The 16,019-nt window shown below is 51.3% G+C and overlaps 1 protein-coding gene across 1 annotated transcript in view; it reads left to right on the top strand.

Moving 5' to 3' along the window:
- The first annotated feature begins 323 nt into the window (after window positions 1-323).
- LOC127566480 (sialoadhesin-like) overlaps window positions 324-16,019 on the top strand; it is a 32,768-nt gene continuing 17,072 nt past the window's right edge. The window contains exons 1-2 of the mRNA XM_052008912.1: window positions 324-497; window positions 8,957-9,084. The gene's annotated coding sequence lies outside the window, so the exon portion shown is untranslated. The remainder of the gene's footprint in view (window positions 498-8,956; window positions 9,085-16,019) is intronic.

Raw genomic sequence — 16,019 nt, 5'->3', positions numbered from 1 at the left:
CGTGCAGTTAGAATTAGAACATCTCACACTCAATCGCCAGTTTCAATGGTCTTAAATTACTGATGAGCTTTTGTTCTTCGCATTGTTTGCAGTCCTGATGAAGGGTCTGGAGCCAAACTCTGCATTTCCTTCCACAGATGTTGCCTGATCCGCTGAGTTCCTCCAGCATTTTGAGTTACTAATTTTGGAAATGTCCTAATTTCCTCTTTCCGGTGCAGATTCGGAGAAATCAGCAGATTTCAATTGGTTCCAGAGTTGAAAAGGGGGGCTTTGAGTGGTGTGGGGGTGGTGGTGTATAAACCACAGGTAGGTGGACGGTTCCGCTGCTATCACTTCGATGAAGTCAGATTGGACCGCATCACTCTGAAATCTTTCTGTCATTTAGCCAACGCCTGCGGACTGTGATCTCCCGCTTCAGTTTGTTTACCATCTAGTCGCTGCTGGAGTCCTGTCCAACCATTTGATCCAATCCGCCGATGTTCCCCCACTTACTTACGGTATGTCAATCCAGTTATTTTCTCCCCCAGTTGTAAAGTATCGGGTGTTCGAACTCAAAGGTTAACGCATCTCTTTCCCCAGGGCGCTCGACTTCCCGAGTGAATCCAACATTGTGTTGTTAAACATTCTCCTGTGCTGATCTCAAAGTTAATGTTTGGTAGCTAAGGAGTTATTGTTCACAACGCGATTTGATTTGTGACTTTGCAACACAATGAATGGAAGATGTATTCCACGCACAAGGAGTAATGAAACACGCTGGCCTTCATCGGACGGGGCACTGAGTTCAGGAGCCGGGACGTCCCGTTACAGCGGAAGTGGGAGAAGTTCTCAATGAATACTTCTCTTCAGTATTCACCAAGGAGAGGGGTCTTGATGACGCGGAAGGGAGTGCTGGTAAGGGTAATGTTCTCGAGGTTGTAGATATCAAGAGAGAGGATGTGTTGAAGTTGTTAAATAATATCAAGACAGATAAATCTCCGGGACCTGACGGGATTTTCCCCAGGCTGCTTCGAGAGGCCAAGGAGGAGATTGTTGAACAGCTGGTAAGGATCTTTGAGTCCTCGTTGTCCACGGGGATGGTGCCGGAGGATTGGAGGGTGGCGAATGTTGTCTCCTTGTTCAAAAAAGGTAGTAGGGATAGTCCAGGGAATTACAGACTGGTGAGTCTCACGTCTGTGGTGGGTAAGCTGTTAGAAAGGATTCTAAGCGATAGGATCTATGAACACCTGGAGAATCGTGGACTGATTAGGGACAGCCAGCATGGCTTTGTGAAGGGAAGATCTTGCCTCACAAGCCTGATAGAGTTCTTTGAGGAGATGACCAGGAAGATTGATCAGGGTAGTGTAGTGGATGTGGTCTACATGGATTTTAGTAAGGCATTTGATAAGGTTCCTCATGGTAGGCTTCTTCAGAAGGTCAGAGGCCAAGGGATCGAGGGAAGCTTGGCCGTGTGGATTAGGAATTGGCTTGCCTGTAGAAAGCAGAGGGTTGTGGTGGAAGGATTGTCCTCGGATTGGAGGGCAGTGACTAGTGGTGTCCCGCAGGGATCGGTTCTGGGACCTCTACTTTTTGTGATATTTATTAACGACTTAGATAAGAGGATGGACGGGTGAGTTAGCAAGTGTGCAGACGACACAAAGATCTGTGGCATTGTGGATAGTGTGGAGGGCTGTCGGAGCTTACAGAGGGATATTGATAGGATGCAGAGCTGGGCTGACAAGTGGCAGATGGAGTTCAATCCAGAGAAGTGTGAGGTGGTACAATTTGGAAGGACAAACTCCAGGCCAGAGTACAGGGTAAGTGGCAAAGTACTTGGCAGTGTAGAGGAGCGGAGGGATCTGGGGGTTCATATTCACAGTTCACTGAAAGTTGCCTCACAGGTGGATAGAGCAGTTAAGAAGGCCTATGGGATGGTAGCTTTCATAAATCGTGGGATTGAGTTTAAGATCCTCGAAGTGATGATGCAGCTTTACAAAACTCTAGTTAGACCACACTTAGAGTACTGTGTTCAGTTCTGGTCGCCGCATTATAGGAAGGATGTGGAGGCGTTGGACAGGGTGCAGAGGAGATTTACCAGGATGCTGCCTGGATTAGAGCGTATGGAATATGAGGAGAGGCTTAAGGTGCTAGGGCTTTATTCACTGGAAAGCAGGAGGATGAGAGGAGACATGATAGAGGTATATAAAATATATATGGTGGTGGAGGCAGATACATTGGACAGGTTCAAGAGTTTGTTGGATAAGCACATGGAGTAATGTGAGATAGAGGGATATGCGGGAGGAAAGGGTTAGATAGTGTGAGGGTGCTTTGATGGGCGGCACAACATGGTGGGCCGAAGGGCCTGTTTTGTGCTGTATGGTTCTATGGTTCTTTAGGAGACCGCACTAGGAGTGTTGTGCGCAGTTCCAGCGTCACTAAGCTGGATAGGGTGTGGGAAAGATTCACCAGGATGTTCCTGGATTGGAGGTCTCGAGTTATAAAGAGACGCCGGACAGGCTGGGACTGTTTTCCCTGGAGCGGAGGAGGCTGAGGGGTGACCTTATGGAGGTTTATAACATCACGAGCGGCGTAGATAAGGTGGGCGGTCACCGTCTTCTCCCCCCACCCCGGGTCGGGGAGTCGAAAAGTTGAGGGTGAGAGGGGAAAGATTTAAAGGGGACCTGAGGGGTATGTTTTTCACACAGAGGGTGGTGGCTGTGTGGGACGAGCTGCCAGAGGAAGCAGTTGGGGGGTGGGCGGGACAAGTACAACGTTTAAAAGACTCTTGGACAGGTCGGTGGATGGGAAAGGTTGAGAGGGAAGTGGGACAAACGTGGGCAAATGGGACTAGCTCGGGTAGGCAACTAGGCTGGAATGGACGAGTTGGGCCGCAGGGCCTGTTTCCGTGTATAGCTCTTCGCCGCTTTGTAGAACTGTAGATGAAGTGAGAATAGACCTGCCTGTGAGATATCACTTCCCATTGAAGTCCAAGAGAGAGGGGAGGCAGTGCCTTTAAAATTTCAGGCAGGCGAGACCATCGGTGGACCTTCGAGGTGTTGGGATGTTCCCGCGAGTGGGACAGTCAGGAACAAGGAGGCCCAGCTACAAAATAAGGACATTTAGAACTGTGGTGCATTGTAGTGTCTTCCCTCAAGAGGGCGGGGAATCTCTGGAAATCTCTGCCCCCAGGGTGGTGGAGACCAGATCACTGGATATAGTTAGGGTCGACATAAGATTAATTGGTATTGGAATTGGTTTATTATTGTCACTTGTACCGAGGTACAGTGAAAAACTTGTCTTGCATACCGTTCGTACAGATCAATTCATTACACAGTGTATTGATGCAGTACAGGGTGAAAACAATAACAGACTACAGAGTAAGGTGTCCCAGCTACAGGGAAGTGCAGTGCAGGTAGACAATAAGGTGCAAAGTCATAACAAGGTAGATTGTGAGGTCAGGAGTCCATCTCATCGTATAAGGGAACCGTTCAATAGTCTTATCACAATGGAGTAGAAGCTGTCCTTGAGCCTGGTGGTATGTGACCTCAGGCTCCTGTATCTTCTGCCTGATGGGAGAAGAGAGAATGACCCAGGTGGGTGGGGTATTTGATTACGCTGGCTGCTTCACCAAGGCAGAGAGAGGCATAGACGAGTCCATGGAGGGCAGGCTGGTTTCCGTGATGTGCTGGGGTGCGTCCACGACTCTCTGCAGTTTCTTGCGGTCCCGGGCAGAGCAGTTGCCGTACCGAGCCGTGATGCATTCGGATAGGATACTTTCTGTGGTGCATCGATAAAAGTTGCTGAGTGTAAAAGAGTGCCAACGTGTCAATTCTGAAAGATCGAAGAACGGAAGTTGATGGGGAACTGGGGAAAATATAGTCATGGGGCAGGACCATCAATCAAGGTCACCAGGCTGCTGTTTCCTTTGAGTGAGCGATTTCAGAAGTAGCTTAGAAGAACAGTATAAAGTGCCCTTCTATGTCCTTCCCCTTTCAGGGACAGTTTCTGTGAGTAACTGAAGCAGTGACGTCTGCAGTAACTTGGATCACATGGTTGGCACAGATACAGTGGGCTGAAGGGCCTGTTCTTACGCTGGACTCTTCTACGTTCTATAAGTTTCACTGGTATCGGCACCAGTTGTCTCAACATATAAAATTCCTCTTCATTGCATTTTAATTAATGACAATTGATGCGCACAGACGTTTCCCCCCAGGGTTGGGGAATCAGGAACGAGAGGGCACAGATTTAAGGCGAGAAGGGGAAAGATTTAACAGGAACCTGAGGGGCAACTTTTTCACCCAGAGGGTGGTCCGTACATGAAACGAGCTGCCCAGAAGAAGTGGGTGAGGCAGGTACATGGATAGGAAAGGTTTAGAGCGATATGGGCCAAACGCGTGCAAATGGGACGAGTTTAGATGGGAATCTTGGTCGGCATGGACCAGTGGGGCCGAAGGGCCTGTTTCTGTGCTGTGTGACTCTGTGACTAATCTATTGCTGGTAACTTTGCAGCCTGTAGACCGATCTGTATATTGTCAAAGCGGAATGAGATTGTCAGAAGCAGATTTCTTGTCACTGACTTAGATGATGTGAAATGTGTTGTTTTGCAGGAACAGTACAGTGCAAAGACATAAATTTACTATAAATTACAAAAATAGATAGTGCAAAAAAAAGGAGTAACGTTCATGTTAGTGGTCATGTTAGGTAGTGTTCATGGGTTCATGGACCGTTCAGGAATCTGATGGCGGAGGGGAACAAGCTGTTCCTGAATCGTTGAGTGCTCCTGTACCTCCTCCCTGATGGTAGTAGCGAGATGTCCCGGTGGTGAGGGTCCTCAAGTGATGGATGCCGCCTTGAGGCACCGCCTCTTGAAGATGTCCTCGATGGCGGGGAGGCTTGTGCCCGTGATGGAGCTGGCTGAGTCTACAACCCTCTGCAGCCTCCTGCGCGTTGGAGCCTCCGTACCAGGCGGTGGTGCAGCCAGTCAGAATGCTCTCCACCGTCCGTCTGTAGAAATTTGTAAGGGTCTTTGGCCTCTTCAAGTTCTTAATGAAGTAGAGCCATTGGTGTGCCTTCCTTGTGATTGCCAGTATGTAAGGATGTCCACCTCACTGGGTTGAGGGATTGGGTCAAGTCTTTCAAAATGTCAAATCACTGAGGACTGACGCACATTCACTGTTCATAAAGTGCAGACCCAAAGTTCATCCCATGTTGAATTATAAAAGGCAAGTGGCTGAGCCGAAGTTTACAAAAGGTGCTTTCAGTTCTGCCTGCTCAGAGGCTGAGCTCCAAACCTCTGTCGATGCTTTCGGTGAAGCACAGACCTGTACGGGAGTTGGGATGTCCCGGTACCGCTGTACTGGACGTTGGTGAGGCCGCACTTGCAGTATTGTGTGCAGTTTTGGTCGCCCAGCTATAGGTGGGACGTCATTGAGCTAGAGAGGGTAAGGGAAAGGTTCACCAGGACGTTCCCGGGACTGGAGGGCTCAAGTTTTCAGAAGCGTCTGGACAGGCTGGAACTGTTTTCTCTGGAGCAGAGGAGGTTGAGGGGTGACCTTATGGAGGTTTATACATCATGAGGGGCGTCGATTTGTATTGGTATTGGTTTATTATTGTCACTTGTACCCAGGTACAGTTCTTGCATGCTGTTCGTACAGATCAATTCATTACATAGTGCATTGAGGTAGTACAGGGTAAAAACAACAACAGAATGCAGAGTAAAGTGTCACAGCTACAGGTAAGTGCAGTGCAGGCAGACAATAAGGTCATAACAAGGTAGATCGTGAGGTCAAGAGTCCATCTAATTGTATAAGGGAACCGTTCAATAGTCTTGGTGGGTGGCCACAGTCTTTCCCCCGCAGTGTCAGGGAGTCTAAAACTAGAAGGCACAAGTTTGTGAGAGGTGGAAGATTTAACGGGGACCTGAGGGGCAACTTTCTCCACGTAGGTGTATGGAACGAGCTGCCAGAGGAAGTGGTAGTGGTGGGTAGAGTTATAATGTTCATAAGGTGCCAAGGACAGGGACATTACATGGGAAAGGTTTAGACGGATATAGGCCAAACGTGGGCAAATGGGCCTAGCTCAGGTGGGTATCTCGGTCAGCATGGATAGGGTGGGCCGAAGGGCTAGCGTCCCTGCTGTACAACTCTGACGTACGGGAGACGGGCTTGACACTCAAGATTAGCAAGCCAAGGAAAATATCCCCTTCCAGCGAACACCCCAAGTACTGAGGACAGAATTACACTCAGCCGATTCCATTGATCAGGTCACGTTGTTTCTGAATCCTGAAATAACATTCCAGAAAGGAAAGGGTTAACGTACGCGGAGCGTTTGATGGCTCTGGGTCTGTGATCGATGGTGTTCAGGAGGATGAGAGGGGTATCTCATTGAAACTTACGGGATACTGAAAGGCCTGGATACAGCGGACATGTTTCCATCAATGGGAGAGTCCAGGATCTGAGGGCACAGCCTCAGAATAAAGGGACATCCCTTTAGAACCGAGATGAGGACGAATTTCTTCAGCTGGAGGGCGGTGAATCTGTGGAATTCGTTGTCACAGAGGGCGGTGGAGGCTAAATCACTCGGCGTATTTAAGGCAGAGATTGGTAGGTTCTTGATTGGGAAGGGGATTACGGGTTACGGGGAGAAGGCGGGAGAGTGGGGTTGGGGAAACCCCGCCGCGATTCAATGGCGGAGCAGACTCGCTGGGTTGAATCGGTTCGATGGGAATCTTGGTCGGCATGGACCAGTTGGGCCGAAGGGCCTGTTTCCGTGCTGTGTGACTCTGTGACTCAGTTCCATAATGTTCCCAATCCTTAGGGCAAATGCCATTTCTCGTAACTTTAAAGATCTCTTCAGAATGATACTTCTTAAATTTCATTTTTAAGTCACAGACGAATCATGTTTCCTCTTGTGGTTTTGTGCCTTAAATAAATATTTTCTTTGCATAATTTCATGAAATGTTAACCATTGCCTGTCCACTCCCGTTCCTTTCACCTTGTTCTACCCATCAGTCACAGCCAACACTCTTGCAGCTTTTGTTTAGGTCTTAGACCTTATCTTGCACTTAGCGACAGCATCTTGAAACTCAGTGTCAAATTCTGTCATATTATGATCACTCTTCCCCAAAGACCCCTTCGCAATATCTTTGATAATTAACCCTTCCTCAGCGAGCAGAACAAGATCCCAGGCAGCCCCTTCCTTCGCTGTTTCCGCAACACGTTGATCTCAAGGTCGCAGTGATAGTGTCAGGGAGGCCATTCAGCCCATCGAGACCGCCCCAGCCACCAAGTGCACGTTTAATCCCAATTGATTCTCCCCCTCCCACCCCAGATCCTACCCCCTCACCAGCACATTAAGGGACAATTCATAGCGGCTGATTCACCGACCCCGCGGGTTGGGGAGTTGCCGCAGTACATCCTGCTGCTACAGTGCATCGGTGGTGGGGTAGATCAACTGCACTCAATGCTCTCAGTGCAGCCGAACCAAAGTCTCGTACAGATGCCGCATCACTTCCCGACTTTTATACTCAGTGCCCCGACCGGTGAAGGCAAGCCTGCCGTACGCCTTCTTTCAAATCCCGTCTACTGATCTGGCTACTTTCAGGGATCCCGGGGATTCCCCCGACGATGCACACTGTACATCCTCTTGTTTGCCTTGACGATTGAAGTGCCCAACCGGATACTCCTTCACCGTTAAGATAAGATTTCTTTATTAGTCACATGTACATCGAAACACACAGTGAAATGCATCTTTTCCATAGAGTGTTCTAGGGGCGGGGGGGGGGGGGGGGGGGTGTGGGGGTGGTGGCAGCCTGCAAGTGTCGCCACGCTTCCGGCGCTAACATAGCATGCCCACAACTTCCTAACCCGTCCGTCTTTGGAATGTGGGAGGAAACCGGAGCACCCGGAGGAAACCCACGCAGACACGGGGAGAACGCACAAACTCTTTACAGACAGCGGCCAGAATTGAACCCGGGTCGCTGGCGCTGTCATAGCGTTATGTTAACCGCTACACTACCGTGCCTGCCAGTCTCGGCCTCCATCCCTCCCCCCGCCTCAGGCAGTGTTCCAGATTACAACCTCGCCCCAACCCCCCCCCCCCCCCGGACACACACACACACTGGGGTGTAAAAGTCTTCCTCAGACCCCTCCTACTGTCTCCATAGAAATGTATAGGGCAGAAGAATGCTCTTGCAGCCCACGTCGTCCATGGTGATTGTCACCCCCCCCCCCCCACCTACACTAATGCCACCCGCCTGTGTGTGGCCCGTAGCGCTCCATCCGATTCACGTACCTGTCCAAGTGTCTTTTAAAAATTGCTATTGTACCTCTTCCTCAACTGTTTCCTATGGCTGCTTGTTCCATATGTGAAGAAGTTGCCCCTTTAAATCTCTCCCCTCTCACCTTAAACCCGTGCTAGAGTCCCCAGCGCTGGGAAAAAAACTCTCACTATCCAACCGATCTAAGCCCCTCACTTTATAAAACCTCTCCTCAGCTCACCCCTTCCAGCCTATACAATCCGGTCAGCATGGAGGAGTTGGGCTGGATGACTCTAATCCCTCCTCCAGGGGACAGACCTCCGCTCCAGGCAACATCCTGGTGAATCTCTTCTACACCCCCTTATTGATACCACGGTCTTCCCTGTCCTGTGGTGACCAGAAATGCACACAATACTCGGCTGTGGTCTCACTAACGGCTGGAAGGTGACGTCCCAACTCCTAGACTCTGTGCACCGGCCCGTGAAGAGAAGCCTTCCCAAAGCCTAATTCATTACTCTATCCACCTGTATCGAGGGAGGCCTGCGCGGTGGGGGGTGTTACTGAGGGAAGGTCACACAGTGGGAGGGTTGGTATTGAGGGAGGGTCACACTGTGGGGCGGGGCGGTGCTGAGGGGGCGCCGCACCGTGGGAAGGGCAGCCACATTCTTTCCTCCCGAGCAGTGCGGTTCTATACTGAGAAATGATCTTTCCCTCCTCCTGCAGCTTTGAAAAGTCCCTGCGTCTGGTGTGGGCAGTTCCAGGCTCCCACTTCCTGCATCTTGCTCCGACACTTTCTCACTGAGACGCAGGGCAACACAAGACCTGCAGAGAAGCAGAGTCATCGGCACCGGGTGAGTAAATCCCCGACCAGAGCGTCCGTGGTCCTCTGCTGGGGCTGTGACATTGTAACAACGGTTCCAAAAGGCTGACACCTTCCTGGGTATACCCTTCCATCTGGTGAAATCTGGGCTCACAGCTTGAGTGTGAGATGTGTTTCGACGGAGTAGGGAGATCCTGACGCACACTCCGGGTCGAAGATCAGGGTGTGGGGGCTGAGAGAGCGTCCGGTGGCAGTGGAGGGGCTCAGGACTTGTCACAGAGAGCGAAGACAGGGCAGAACGGAGGGACTGAAAGCAGGGTTAATGCAAGAAACCTGAGAGGCAAGGCAGAGGAACTCAGGGCAGGCAGAGCTACGTGGGACTGGGAGGTGAAACACGGCTGAGCGAGGGACAGGACTCAAGTGTTCTGGGGCTGAGATGTGACAGGAGGAAAGAGAGGAGGGGGAGTTATATTTCTTAGAAACATAGAAACATAGAAAACCTACAGCACAATTCAGGCCCTTCGGCCCACAAAGCTGTGCCGAACATGTCCCTACCTAGAAATTACTAGGCTTACCCACAGCCCTCTATTTTACTCAGCTACATGTATTTATCTAACAGTCTCTTAAAAGACCCTATCGTATCCGCCTCCACCACCGTTGCCGGCAGCCCATTCCCCGCACTCACCACTCTCTGAGTAAAAAACTTACTCCTGACATCTCCTCTGTACCCACTCCCCAGCACCTTAAACCTATGTCCTCTTGTGGGCACCGTTTCAGCCCTGGTGAAAAGCCTCTGACTATGCACCCGATCAATGCCTCTCATCATCTTATACACCTCTATCAGGTCCCCCCTCATCCTCCGTCGCTCCAAGGAGAAAAGGCCGAGTTCCCTGAACCTGCTTTCATAAGGCATGCTCCGCATTCCAGGCAGCATCCTTGTAAATCTCCTCTGCACACTCTCTATGGCTTCCACATCCTTCCTGTAGTGAGGCGACCAGAACTGAGCACAGTACTCCAAGTGGGGTCTGACCAGGGACCTATATAGCTGCAACAATACCTTTGACCAGGGAGAACAACACTTAGAGAGACTTTCCAATGAGGGTGTATTGGTGGCGCTCAGAAATACGAAGGAGGCGATCACTTTGGGGGAATTGTATTGTGGCCTCCTAGTGGGAATTAGAGGAACAAGTTATGCAGGGGGAAGGCGGGGAGCTGGAACAGTAATCACAGTGTCATTCTCGGTGATTTCAACTTCCCTCATGTTGACCGGGAGTTGTGCAGGATTCAGAACTGTCAACGTGTGAAGGGAAGGTCGCACTGCAGGAGGGGCGGTACTGAGGAAGCGTCGCACGGCGGGAGGGGCGGCGGTGAGAGAGCGTCGCACTGTGGGAAGGGCGTTACTGAGGGAGCGTCGCACGGCGGGAGGGGTGGCGGTGAGGGAGCATCGCACTGTGCGAGGCGCGGTACTGAGGGAGCGTCGCACTGTGGGAGGGGCGTTACTGAGGGAGCGTCGCACTGCGGGAGGGGCGGTACTGAGGGCAGGTCACACTGTGGGAAGGGCGGGACTGAGGGAGGGTCATACTGCGGGAGGGGCGGTGCTTGAGGGGCTGTGCTTGAGGGAGGGTCGCACCGCGGGAGGGGCGGCACTGAGGAAGCATCACACTATGGGGTAGTGCTGAGGGAAAATTACCTGGATATGAAAAAGTTCCCACTCTTTGGAAAGGCAGAGTAGAAAACCAAGGAAATTTTGACCAGTTAGCCTGATCACTGGAGTGAAGGTCGGACCGATCCCTGGGGATGTGGTCACGATACATTGGGATTGGGAACGTCAGGATCAGCATAGGGCGGTGAAAGTGAAGTCCTCCCAGAATCAGAATCAGGTTTATGATCACTGACATATGTTGTGAAGTTTGTTGTTTTGTGGCAGCAGGATAATGTAAAGCACAAAAATTACTATGTTACAAAGGTAAATAAATCGTGCAAAAATGGAATAACGAGGCGGAGTTCGTGAGTTCATGGGCCGTTCAGGAATCTGACGGCGGAGGGGAAGAAGCTGTTCCTGAAACGTTGAGTGTGGGTCTTCAGGCTCCTGTACCTCCTCCCCGAAGGTAGTGATGAGAAGAGGGCATGTCCCGGGTGGTGAGGGTCCTCAGTGATGGACGCCGCCTTCCTGAGGCACCACCTCTTGAAGATGTCCTCGATGGTGGGGAGGGTTGTGCCCGTGATGGAGCTGGCTTAGTCTATGACCCTCTGCGGCCTCTTGTGATCCTGCGCGTTGGAGCATCTGTACCAGGCGGTGATGCAACCAGTCAGAATGCTCCCACCGCACATGTGTAGAAATTTGCAAGAGTCTTTTGTGATGGATGGAATCTCCTCAAACTCCTAACGAAATAGAGCAACTGGCGTGACTTCTTGCATCAACGTGTTGGGCCCAGGAGATGTTGACGCCCAGGGACTTGAAGCTGCTCCCCCTTTCCACCGCTGACCCCTCGGTGAGGACTGGTGTGTGTTCTCCCGACTTCCCCTTCCTGAAGACCACAGTCAGTTCCTCGGTCTCGCTGACGTTGAGGGCGAGGCTGTTGCGACACCTCTCAACCAGCCGATCTATCTCGCTCCTGTACGCCTCCTCGTCGCCATCTGAGATTCTGCCAGCAACAGTGGTGTCATCGGCGAATATATAGATGGCGTTTGAGCTGTGCCCAGCCACACAGTCGTGAGAGTAGAGAGAGTAGAGCAGTGGGCTAAGCACGCACCCCTGAGGTGCGTCTGTGTTGACTGTCAGTGAGGAGGAGATGTCCTCAACTCGCTTTCAACAGGCAGATGAGAGAAGGGCCGAGAGACCTCGGGGTACAAGTACATGGTTCCCTGAAAGTGGATTCACAGGTAGACAGGATGGTGAAGAAGGCGTTCGGCGCGCTGGCCTTCATTGGTCGGGGCACTTGAGTCCAGGAGTCGGGACGTCCCGTTACAGTGTTACAGGGAGGATGTCACTGAGCCGGAGAGGGTGCGGGAAAGATTCACCGGGACGTTCCCGGGACTGGAGGGCTCGAGTTATAAAGAGAGGCCGGACAGGCTGGGACTGTTTGCCCTGGAGCGGAGGAGGCTGAGCGGTGACCTGATGGAGGTTTATAACATCACGAGGGGCGTAGGTAAGGTGGGCGGTCACCGTCTATATCCCCTCGGGCAGTCTAAAACTAGAGGGCACAGGTTTAAGGTGAGAGGGGAAAGATTTAAAGGGGCAAGTTTTTCCACCCAGAGGGGGGTGGGTGTGTGGAAGGAGCTGTCAGAGGAAGTGGTAGAGGTGGGTACAGTTACAGTGCTTAAAAGACACAGGGACAGGTACATGGATGGGAAAGGTTTAGAGGGATATGGGACAAACGCAGGCAAATGGGACGAGCTCAGGAAGGCAACTTGGTCAGCATGGACGGGTTGGGCCGAAGGGCCTGTTTCCGCGCTGTATTATTCTACGAGTTATCAAATTGTCCTTTCTACACGATGTCAGTTCCCAAAACATTCCCATTCCCCTGTCCTGTCTCCGGAGAGCTCACTGTGGGATGGTTTACAGGGGAACAGATCAGTGTAAAGTTGTCAGTGATGTTTACAGTTAGAATGGACCACGTATCATAGAACCATAGAACCATAGAACACTACAGCACGGAAAACAGGCCATTCCGCCCTTCTGGTCTGTGCTGAAACTTTATTCGGCTAGTCCCAATGACCTGCACCCAGTCCATAACCCTCCCGACCTCTCCCGTCCATGTATCTGTCCAATTTATTCTTAAAACTTAAGAGTGAGCCCGCATTCACCACGTCAGATGGCAGCTCGTTCCACACTCCCACCACTCTCTAAGTGAAGAAGTTCCCCCCAAACCTTTCCCCCTTCACCCTAAAACGGTGTGTATCGATGACGGGACCTTTGTTCTGTGGTTCCCAACATTCGTTCCCAGCCAGGAGAGAGCCCGATAGAATACTTGACTTCGTTCTGGCTGACACAAGGCCACCACACCCATGTATCCTAATCCCATTTTCCACATTGGGTCCATAGCCTTGGTGAATCAAGTGTCTGTCTGTGATCGAGTAGTGTAGCACAGGTTTCCCAGACTGATCCCTGTGACCGCTTTCTGTGACTTGGACCAGATTAAACAGACAGGGTCTATATTTTCTTCAATTTAGGAATAGTGGTATTATTGCTTGTACTCCATGGGGTACTGAGGAACAGAGCGACCTCGGTGTAGAAGGGCAGGACACACACTGAGAATGGCGGGGTGTAGTGAGGAACAAAGGGAACTCGGGGTACAAGGCTAAGGGATACACCGTGAATGGTGGGGAGTATTGAGGAACAGAGGGACCTCGGTGTACAACGGTCGGACACACACCGTGAACGGTGGGGAGTATTGAGGAACAGAGAGACCTCGGTGTACAAGGGTAGGACACACACTGTGAATAGTGGGGAGCACTGAGGAACAGAAGGACCTCGGTGTACAAGGGTAGGACACCACCGTGAATGGTGGGGAGTGTTGATGAACTGAGGGACCTCAGTGTACAAGGGTAGGACACCATCGTGAATAGTGGGGAGTACTGAGGAACAGAGGGACTTCGGTGTACAAGGGCAGGACACACAGCGTGAACGGTGAGGAGTATTGAGGAACAGAGGGACCTCGGTGTACAAGGGTAGGTCACACTGTGAATGGTGGGGAGCACTGAGGAACAGAAGAACCTCGGTGTACAAGGGTAGGGCACACACCGTGAATGGTGGGGAGTATTGATGAACTGAGGGACCTCAGTGTACAAGGGTAGGACGCACACCGTGAATGGTGGGGAATGTTGATGAACAGAGGGACCTCGGTGTACAAGGGTAGGACACACACCGTGAATGGTGGGGAGAATTGAGGAATAGGGGGACCTCGGTGTACAAGGGTAAAGATCCGAGGAAGGGGCAGTACAGGGAGATAAGGCGGTGAAGAAGGGATACCCGGTGCTGAGTTAAGAACAAACCGCTGGAGGAACTCAGTGGGTCAGGCAGCGTCTGTGGAGAAAATTACCACCATCTGGGGACGCGGCGATGGCTGAGTGAAGCTCCTGGTTGCCAGCCAGTTTAATTCCTCTCCCCGCTCCCACACCTCCCTGTCTGTCCTCGACCTCCTCCTCGGCCGGACTGAGCCCCAACACAAGCCAGAGGAGCAGCACCTTATGTCCACCCTGGATGGGATGGACATCGAGATCTCCAACTTTGGTCTCCTGCTGCCCTCCCGTCACTTTTCTCCGCCTCCTGATCTACCCAGTTGCTCCTACACCCACCCCAGCTCCCACCACCCACACACCCCTCCCCCTGTGTCCTCTCCCACCCTCTCCACCTCTGGAATGGAGAGTACGAGCCTCCAGGAGAGTCCGGACAGACTTGGGTTGTTTTCTCTGGAGCGGCGGAGGATGAGGGGAGACCTGATAGAGGTTTATAAAATTCTGAGAGGCATCGATTGAGTCGATAGTCTTTTTCCCAGGGTGGAAATGTTAAATGCTAGAGGCCACACATTTAAGGTGAGAGGGGGTAAGTTTAAGGAGATATGCGATGCAAGGTTTAAAGGTCGGTACAGCATTGTAGGCCGAAGGGCCTGTATTGTGCTGCACTGTTCTATGATTCTAGGAAATATTGTAGCACAGAGAGTGGCCATAGTGTCCCAGAGTCACACAGCACAGAAACAGGCCCTTCGGCGCAACTTGTCTGTGCCGAGCAAGATGCCCATCTAAGCCAGTCCCATTTGCCCGCGTTTGGCCCATATCCATCTAAACCTTTCCTATCCATGTACCTGTCCAAGCGCCTTTTAAAGGTTGTTGATGTACCCGCCCCACCCACTTCCTTCAGCAGCTTGTTCCATATATGGACCACCCTCTGGGTGAAAAATAGTGGGTGCCAGGAATGCGCTGCCAGGGTTGGGGCTGGAGGCAGATACGATCGAGGGGTTTAAGAGGCTGTTGGAAAGACACATGAATGTGCAGGGAATGGAGGGATACGGCTCAGGTGCAGGCAGAAGGGATTTAGTTTAATTTGACATACTGTTTGGCGCGGATATTGTGGGCCGCAGGGCCCGTCCCTGTGCTGTACTGTTCTGTGTCCCTGCACACTGTTTACTCTGTGAGCAAGGCCCCTCACTATCGAGGACAGGCCCTCTTCTACCGGGGGCGAGATACAGGAGCCTGAAGACCCACACTCAACGATTCAGGAACAGCTCCTTCCCCTCCGCCGTCAGATTTCTGAACTGTCCGTGAACCCATGAAGACTGCCTCGTTATCCCTTTTATTTACGTTTCTAATTTTCGGTAATTTTATGTGTTTACACTGTACTGCTGCAAATAAATTTCACGTAGTCTGTTAGTGGTAATAAATCTGAGTGTGATTCATTGTCCGCTGGTGTATGTGACATAACCTAATGTGAATCTGAACTTTGACAATGATGGCACTTTACCAGACCTTCACTGGCCGTGAGAAGATGTTGCCTGGATTGGAGAGCACGTCTTATGAGGATAGGCTGAGTGAGCTAAGGCTTTTCTCTTTGGAGAGGAGGAGGATGAGAGGTGACTTGATAAGAGTTGTACAAGAGGCATAGATCGAGTGGACAGTCAGAGACTTTTTCCCAGGGCGACAATGGCTAACACGAGAGGACATAATTTTCAGGTGATTGGAGGAAGGTACAAGGGGGATGTCAGGGTAAGTTTTTTTACACAGAGAGTGGTGGGTGCGTGGAACTCACTGCCGGCAGAGGTTGTGGGACCAGATACATTTGAGAGACTCTTAGATAGCCACATGAATGATAGAGAAATGGAGGGCTATGTGGGAGGGAAGGGTCGGATAGCTCTTAGAGCAGGATAAAATGTCGGCACAACATCGTGGGCTGAAGGGCCTGTACTGTGCTGTAATGTTCGATGTTCTATGTTCTGTGTAGATATGGGAGGTCACGGAGCCAGCCCACAG

Source organism: Pristis pectinata, chromosome 42 (genome assembly GCF_009764475.1).
Source record: "Pristis pectinata isolate sPriPec2 chromosome 42, sPriPec2.1.pri, whole genome shotgun sequence".
NCBI classification, from domain to species: Eukaryota; Metazoa; Chordata; class Chondrichthyes; order Rhinopristiformes; family Pristidae; genus Pristis; species Pristis pectinata.
Note: the sequence above shows the minus strand (reverse complement) of the source record. Positions and strands in the feature narration are given on the sequence as shown.